The 9,599-nt window shown below is 39.2% G+C and overlaps 1 pseudogene; it reads left to right on the forward strand.

Moving 5' to 3' along the window:
- The first annotated feature begins 2,811 nt into the window (after window positions 1-2,811).
- Window positions 2,812-8,793, forward strand: LOC139850099 (uncharacterized; annotated as a pseudogene).
- Window positions 8,794-9,599: the final 806 nt, after the last annotated feature.

The raw sequence follows: 9,599 nt of genomic DNA on the forward strand, positions 1-9,599 counted from the left end.
TGAACCACCGGTGATCGGTCCTTATTTGACACGATCGTTTACGCTTAATTACATAAAATTAATCATATGTGAGTGAAAAAGGAGATACTTTGATATGGTTTTGTGTTTTACAGGCAATAAAAGATATTGGTGTGAAACGTGGTAGAAAACAGCGGTTAAAGGCGAGTTGCGGGCAAGAATGAAGAGATCGAAAAATGACCCAGGAATTAACACTGGCGTAAAATACGTCAGTTGGGGCGTAAAATATGCCACATCTCAGGTCCGTTCAGAGCAAAAGTCATTTTCTGGCGTAAAAATACGCCCAAGTTGAGCTAACACTAGCGTAAAATACGCAGGTATGGCATAAAATACGCCCATACAAAAAAACTGGTGCCGGAAAATACGAATTTTAGCTTTGTGACCAAGTTATCCAACCCCTATATAAAAGGAACATTAGGGTTACGAAAAACACACTTTTCCCATCGGTTTTTGCCGCAGAGATCACTCCCAAATACATCAAAACACTCCCAAATCATCATTGCTCAAGGATTCAAGCTAGGATTAAAGTGTTGTGCATCATGCAATCTTCAAGAATCTTCATGATCATCATCACCAACATGCTTGGCTAGTCTTCTTAACTTTATCCTTTCCATGAACAATTAAAATATGTATGATTTCATTCAAGATTATGTGGTTTGTGATGTTTTAATACTTATGGATTATGATATTGTGAACCAAATCAATTGTTGATTAATGCAAGTTCTATGTTTTGTTATTGCAAGTTAAATTATTGTGATTTAATAGTGTGTTCTTGATCCAACTTAGTGTTAATTAGATTAGGGATAAAGACATATTGTCTAGGTTACATAGTTTAATCCCAAGATAATAGAAGTAATGAACTTAAGAAGTATTGTCTATGAGATTTGACCAACATTTGGTAAACATAATACTTGTTTGAAGGAATACATGTTAGATTGGGATTGTGAAAGGATAAAGGCTTTACTCTCATTGCTTACTTCCCAATACACTCAATTGCACTCTAGTTTAAGTTTTAATATTAGTTGATTAATCTTAGTGTTTTTTAGTTAAACAAACAAACCAATCCTGAAATTGCTTGCTAGTTAACCATAACTTCCCGTGGAACGAATACTGCTTACCCTATCTAAAGTAGAGTAATTAGGCTATTTTTGACCGGCTCTTCGACACCGATCAAATTTTGGCGCCGCTGCCGGGGAGGTGTGCGCTTGATTGCAAGCTCTTATTTTAATTGATTTCTTGTTAAATTAGAAAAACCATAAAAATTATAAAACATAAAAAAATCCAAAAATATTGTTTCTTTTATTTTGTTTGTCAGTTTTACGCTCGGTATTCTTGTTTTTGTTGAAGTGCAGGTTAGTGTATACAAACTCGGAGTTCAGGAGATCAAAATCTTGAACCTTTAAATCCGGAAATTGGGAAATCTGCAAAAGCTAATCGAAAAGCTACAAGGATTCTGAAAAACTAGACGATGGCTTCAGCATCAACACAACCACCACCAGAGTTACATCCTATCGTTCCACCAAATTCTCCTAAGTCAGACTCCAACGTCGAGGAGGAAGTCTTTGTTCAACAAACCGAAATGGCTGATTGTGAAAGAGGAGTAGACTCCTACTACCAACCGGGTGATTATGCGGATCATTCACCCGTTGTTTTTCCTGCACCGGCAGGAGAAAACACACGAAGATTTGTGGTCCGGCCCCAACTCATATCGATATTGTCAACCTACCTAGGTATGGCCAATGAGGAACCATATGAACACATCACCGAGTTTAATGAAATATGTGCTACTAATCAGGTAAACGGTTTCACTGATGATGAGGTACGACTTCGCTTATTTCCTTATTCATTAAAAGATAAAGCAAAACGATGGTTTCTCTCTTTACCCGCCCAGAGTATTGATACTTAGGCGGAAATGAAAAAGAAGTTTTTGGAGGAGTTCTACCTGATAAGTAAGACCTCATAAATGCGTACGCAAATAAAATCTTTTAGGCAATTTCCTGGTGAACTTTTTTATGAAGCGTACGAACGTCTGAAGGAATTACTTAGGGCATACCCACACCATGAGATACCAAAGTGAGAATTGGTTAAAGTTTTCTATGATAGTTTGGATTCCCAGAATAGGTAATTCCTGTTGGCGGCTAGTGGTGGGGCTTTTTTAACTCGATCTAGTGATGACGAGTGGACCTTATTTGAGCAATTAAGCAAGGGTTCAAAAACCCAAGCTTCGGTCAATCGGAAATAACCTAGTACTTCCCGAGTGAATCATGTTTTCGACTCAGGTAGTTCATCTAGGAACTTAGGGCAAGAATTTGATGATTTGAAAATGCTTATATTTAACAACCCAAACCAGGGTTTTGCTTGTAATGTTTCGCAGGTTCAGGAAGTTTGTGAGATATGTGGAGATCCTTCTCATTTCGCACACGGGTGTAGGAATGGGGTTCCACCGGTGAATCAACAGATAATGGAAGAACAGGTTAATGAGGTTTAGGGAAGGAGATTTGATCCATACTCCAACACATACAATCCGGGATGGAGAAATCATCTAAACTTTAGTTGGAGTAACAACAACGCTTTAAATGCTAATAATCAAGGAACCCACCAAGACCTCAAAATAACTTCCAAAATCAAAACAACTTCCAAAATCAAGGGAACTACCAAAGAAATTACCAAAACCCGTATCCCAATAACCGAAACCAAAACTAAAACAATTACCAAAATCAAGGCCAAGGTCAAAACCAAAACCAAAATCAAAACAATTCTCCACCCAATCAACCATCAAGCTCGAATGCCAAGATGGACGCGTTTATTTCCGAAATGCGAAAAATAGTGGAGGTGCAAAATAAGGCTATTGGTGCATTGGCTAAAGAGATTGGTAATGTAGCGGAAAGTAAAGGAAATCGGGAGCCGGGTACAATTCCAAGTTATACGATTCTCAATCCAAATCATAAGGATCAAGGTAAAGGGCATAGTGTGAATATGGTAGGCACCTTGCGAAGTGAAAAGAAGTATGACAACAAGGTTGATGAGAAAGAGGTAGCTCAACGCGATACACGTAAGCCTCCTATCGTCCTTGATGAGGAGGATAAGGTAAGTGAAAATAATGAACTTGGGGAGGGGGTGAAAAATAAAGCACCCATCATTGCGGAAATTGGGAAATCGGGTACGGAACCAAAAACCGTCCCATTTCTCAAGGCCTTAGAGTCCCCGAACCAATTCCTTTATGGGAAGAAGGGACCATAATCGGAAGACATGTAGGAAACATTTAAACAGGTTAAGATTAATTTGCCCCTTCTCGATGCTATTAAGCAAGTCCCGTCATACGCTAAGTTTTTGAAAGACCTTTGCACTCAAAAGAGGAAGCAAAGGGCGACTTTACCCAAAAAGGTGGAGCTAACCGAGCACCTAAGTGCGGTTGTCTCGGGTACACTCCCACCTAAGTTTAAGGACCCGGGGACTCCATTGATAGCGGTGACCGTAGGAAACATAAATGTGAAAAAGGCGTTATTAGGACTAGGAGCTAGCATTAATATCTTGCCCTTTTGCCTAGTTGACCAATTTGAATTAAGATTGATGAAAAGAACTGACAAAATCATTCAACTAGCGGACCAATCAATCAAAACGCCTAGGGGATGTTGGAAGATGTGACAGTAAAAGTGGAGGATTTCTATTACCCGGTTGATTTCGTAGTAATGGATATTGAACCTAGGAATAGAGATGCCCAACCCACGATAATCTTGGGGCGCCCATTTTTGGCCACCATAAATGCCCATATAAACTGTAGAACGGGTGCCATGGACATATCGTTTGGAAATAAGAAAATGAGGATTAATATCTTTAATTCTCTTCATGCCCTATATGTCCATGAATGTTACCAAGTGGACATAGTTGATGAGCAAGTGCAAAAACATGCTTCCCATTTGATAAAAAATGATGTGGTGGAAGTATTTTGCTTAGGTGATGAGGATGATGTTGAGTGTGAGGAAGTTAAGGCGGTTGAGTTGGCCATAGCAAGCACAATGGACTCTAGGTTACCACCTTGGACTCATAAATATGAGCCATTATCCAAGTCCATAGACACCAACACAAAACCTTCGTTAGAGTCACCACCGACCCTTGAGCTTAAACCGTTACCCTATCATTTAAAGTATGCATTCTTGGGTACTAACGACACTTTGTCAGTTATTATTGCCTCAGATTTGACAGGTGTGCAGGAAAAAGATTTAATGGAGGTACTTCATAAATATCAGGCTACGGTGGGATGGACTATAGCAGATTTGAAAAGGATAAGTCCCTCAGTGTGTATGCATCGTATAGTGACAGATCCAGAGGTTAAACCTGCTCGTGACACGCAACGCAGGTTAAACCCTAACATGCAGGAAGTTGTAAAGAAAGAAGTTCTCAAGTGGTTAGATGCTGAGATTATTTTCCCTATTTCGTATAGTCAGTGGGTGAGTCCCACTCAAACAGTGCCAAAGAAAGCTGGGATCACGGTCATGGAAATCGAGGAAGGAGAAAAGATCACAACCCGTCCCGTGACGGGTTGGCGGGTATGTATTGATTATAGGAAGTTAAATGCTGCAACTTCAAAAGATCATTTTCCCTTGCCTTTTATTGACCAAATCATCGAAAAGTTGTCAGGTCAAAAGTTTTACTGTTTCTTAGATGGGTATTCGGGATACAACCAAATACCCATTCACCCTAATGACCAAGAAAAAACAACTTTTACTTGTCCCTATGAAACTTATGCTTTTAGACGAATGCCTTTTGGTTTGTGTAATGCACCTGCTACTTTTCAAAGGTGTATGATGAGTATTTTTTCAGAGTTAATAGGCGAGTCTTTAGAAATTTTCATGGATGATTTCTCAATATTCAGCAAGTCTTTTGAATCATGTTTAGATATGTTGGAAAAAGTTTTAAAAAGGTGTAACGAGACTAACCTCGTTCTTAGTTGGGAAAAGAGCCACTTTATGGTAAGGGAAGGGGTAGTTTTGGGACACATTGTGTCTGAACGGGGATTTGAAGTAGACAGGGCCAAGGTGCAATTAATTTCAACATTGCCACCACCGACCAATGTCAAGGGGGTAAGGTCATTTTTGGGACATGCGGGGTTCTATCGTAGGTTTATCAAAGATTTTAGTGCAATTTCTAAACCATTGTGTAATTTGTTGTTAAAAGATGAACCTTTTGACTTTGATGACCAATGTAAGGAGGCCTTTAGTACCCGTAAACGTAAGCTGACCAAAGCACCCATTTTGCAATCACCTGACTGGACCAAACCATTTGAGATTATGTGCGATGCCAGTGATTACGCAGCTGGGGCTGTTTTGGGACAAAGGGTTGATATGAAACCGGTTGTTATCTACTATGCTAGTAAAACATTCTCGGATGCCCAAGTGAACTACACCACAACCGAGAAGGAATTATTAGCGGTAGTGTTCACCTTAGACAAGTTTAGATCATATTTGTGGGGGTCTAAGGTGGTTGTTTTCTCGGACCATAGTGCCCTAAGACACTTATTAGAGAAAAAGGAGACTAAGCCCAAATTAATTAGGTGGATCTTGTTGTTACAAGAGTTTAATTTGGAAATAAGGGATAAGAAGGGTATAGAGAATGTGGTGGCAGACCATTTGTCTTGGATACCCCCGCCTCCATTTGACCCTGCTAAACCAATCCAAGAAAATTTCCCGGACGAGTGTTTGTTTAGTGTTGCGCGGGTACCGTGGTTTGCGCATATTGTTAACTACTTGGTGACTAACAAAGTACCGGAGCATTGGAACAAGCACAAGAGGGATTATATTTTTTGCAGGTTAAGCATTATATTTGGGAGGACCCGGTTCTTTTTTGAATTGGACCCGACCAAATCATAAGGAGATGTGTGGCGGAAGACGAACATAAGGACATACTAGCTCATTGACATACTTTCGCATGTAGAGGACACTATGGAATAAAGAAAATCGGGTACAAAGAACTCTACTCAGGTCTCTTTTGGCCTACTATTTTCAAAGATACATGTGAGTATGTTAAAAATTGTGCTAGGTGTCAAAGGATGGGGGGAATTTATAAACGTAATGAAATGCCCATGAACCCAATTTTGGTTTGTGAAATTTTTGACGTTTGGGGCATAGATTTCATGGGACCTTTCGGGTTTGAGTATATATTAGTAGCCGTTGATTATGTCTCAAAATAGGTGGAAGCTGAGGCTACGCGGACCAATGACCACAAAGTTGTCCTTAAGTTTGTTAAGAAGAATATTTTATGTCGTCATGGTGTCCTTAAGGCCATAATTAGTGATGTGGGTTCACACTTTAAGAACTCCCACTTTGCTAAACTTTTAAGGGATTATGGGGTGAATCACCGAATTGCTACGCCTTACCATCCCCAAACAAGTGGGCAAGTGGAAGTATCTAATAGGGAATTATAAAGGATTTTAGAAAAAACTGTAAATCCTAATCGCAAAGATTGGTCTTTAAGACTAGACGATGCTCTTTGGGTTTACCGGACAGCTTATAAAACCCCTATTGGTACTTCACCTTACCGACTTGTATATGGGAAGACATGTCACTTACCTGTTGAATTTGAGCATCGTGCAGAGTGGGCTATTAAGCAGGTGAACATGAACATGGATGAGGCAGAAAAAGCAAGAAAGTTAGAATTATCGGGGTTGGATGAGTTGAGACATGAAGCTTACGAAATTTCAAAAATTACAATTAGAAAACGAAAGCATTTCATGATAAGCAAATCATAAGGCGAACGTTTATGGTAGGACAAAGTGTGTGGTTATTTAATTCAAGATTGAAGTTATTTGCGGGAAAGTTAAAGAGTAAATGGAACGGGCCATATGTTGTCACTAAGGTTACTCCGCATGGGGCAATTGAAATACATGATCCAAAAGGTGGAGAACCATTCTTGGTTAATGGGCAACGGTTGAAAATTGCTCTAAATTCATCACTTGAAGATTCCAAAGTAGTTGAAACGGTTCACTTTGAACCCATGAAAGTATATCAACTTAGAAAAATTCGGGTGAAGGAACCAAGGAATCATGTTAGTAAAGAGAGCATTGATGTATGGCTTGATCAAAATGTTACCATTAGTCGTATACCCAATTGTGACGTTTGGGATGATGATGGGCGATTTGATGATGCGCCCGATGACGCGGTGTTCGAGGTTATTTCGGATGAATGTTTTGATGAGTTTGATGAAAAGTTGTCATTGGAAGAAGATGCCAAGGGAAGGCAGGAGATCCTTCGTCAAGAAGATGATCCAGGTGAAGTATTGTTCGAATTAAGTTTCATTGGGGTCCTACCCCACTTTGCTAACGATCATCGTGAATTCAAGGTGATTGCCAATACGGGATCTTCAATTAATATCATGTCATACATGACGTACAAGCGATTATTTCATGACAAATGTACTTTATGTTCGTTGATTAAATCTGATGCGGTAATCACACTTGGCAACAATACAAAGTGTAGGGCACTTGGGGTACTTCGATATGTGATGGTTAGTGTGAAAGGTGTTTTCCTTGAGGTACCATTCACCATTTTTGATACGCCAACAGATGAAGATGTTCCATTATTAGTAGGGCGTGGATTCATTGCAACCGCGGGTTGTAAAATAGACCCGGGGGCGGGTGCTATCACGTTTGAAGGAGGGAACGGAACTTTTAGATTTTTTAATTCGGAAAACATGCGATTTCCTTCGGCATATATAGTTGAGAGAGAATTTAATGATGGCTATTGCATGATGCTTGGGGTACAAGAGGTTGACATGAATGAAGTGGTTAGTGAAGAAATGGTTGAGGATACTATAGACATGGATGAGATCTATCAAAATGTTGAGTGTGGGGGCAATCGGCCCGATCAACGCTTAGATTCCGATTTGAGTGAAGATGAGAAAGCTGAAATTTTATATGATTCAATGAAACAAAGGTACAAAGATTTTGAAAAAGCTAGAGGTGATCACAAGTTGATGGAGAAGATGTTGTTTGAGTTAAAACCGGAAGAACGCGATGTACTTTTAGAGATTATTGAGGAAGAAAAGTCTTTTCACTTCTACTTGGAAAGACAATTGAAAAGGAAGAGTGATGCGAGTTCAAGCAAAGTTGAAACCATTTGTGTTAACACGGTTAAGGAAGCACCTAAATTAGAAAAGGAACCGGATGTAGATGTAGAAGAGATTCGAGAGACGCTTGAGAATATGTGGGGTCAAGAAAACACGGACAAGTTCATGAACAACACCAAAATGTCTTTTGTTGATGATGAGGGTTGGACAATTGAAGTTGAGTACGTTAAACCTAAACCACAATGTGAATTCAAGCCTCGTATAAGATATAGAGATCCGGGGGAGTTTTCGGTTGTATGTCGGTTTCAAAATGAAAAGATTTACTCGGCGTTGTTAGACTTGGGTGCAAGGGTTAATATGATGCCAGCCGAAATTGCAAAGTCTTTAGGCATTCGAGAGTTAGTTCGAACCACTACGAGGATTCGTTTTGGGAATCAAACCGTTGACAACCCAATCGGGGTTGCGGTAGATGTTCCTTTTATTATCCACGGTATTGGCTATAAAAAAGATTTCTTCATTATGGATTGTGAGCCGAACAAAAACACTCCAATTGTGTTGGGACTTGGGTTATTAGCAACCGCAAGGATGTCGCTAGACTTTGATACGGGAACGTTGGTAATTAAAGATGAAGATATCATGATCACTCTCGACGATAGATTTGGAAGGGGATTCGACTTTAGCAACATCAGAGTCAAGGATCCCGATGATTGCTAAAGCGTGGAAGAGGAGTCGAGTGCGCGACTCCGTCAAAAATCCGCACACCTTTGTAAAGTTTGTAAGTTGTAGGTTACTTTATTTTGTTTTGTACATGTGGGCGGGGCAAAGAACCATTTTTAAGGCTTCAAAATGGGTTGGTTTAATGACTATATCTAATTTTGTGCATTGAGGACAATGCAATGCTCAAAGTGTGGGAGGAGGTTGAAATGTCCCGTTCTTATTGATTAAAAACGTTCCATATTAATTGATTTCGTTGCGAGGTTTTGACCTCTATATGAGACGTTTTTCAAAGACTGCATTCATTTTTAAAACAAACCATAACCTTTATTTCATAAATAAAGGTTTAAAAAGCTTTACGTAGATTATCAAATAATGATAATCTAAAATATCCTGTTTACACACGACCATTACATAATGGTTTACAATACAAATATGTTACATCGAAATCAGTTTCTTGAATGCAGTTTTTACACAGTATCATACAAACATGGACTCCAAATCTTGTCCTTATTTTAGTATGCAACAGCGGAAGCTCTTAGTATTCACCTGAGAATAAACATGCTTTAAACGTCAACAAAAATGTTGGTGAGTTATAGGTTTAACCTATATATATCAAATTGTAACAATAGACCACAAGATTTCATATTTCAATATACATCCCATACATAGAGATAAAAATCATTCATATGGTGAATACCTGGTAACCGACATTAACAAGATACATATATAAGAATATCCCCATCATTCCGGGACACCCTTCGGATATGATATAAATTTCGAAGTACTAAAGCATCCGATACTTT

The sequence above is a fragment of the Rutidosis leptorrhynchoides genome, chromosome 5 (genome assembly GCF_046630445.1).
Source record: "Rutidosis leptorrhynchoides isolate AG116_Rl617_1_P2 chromosome 5, CSIRO_AGI_Rlap_v1, whole genome shotgun sequence".
NCBI classification, from domain to species: domain Eukaryota; kingdom Viridiplantae; phylum Streptophyta; class Magnoliopsida; order Asterales; family Asteraceae; genus Rutidosis; species Rutidosis leptorrhynchoides.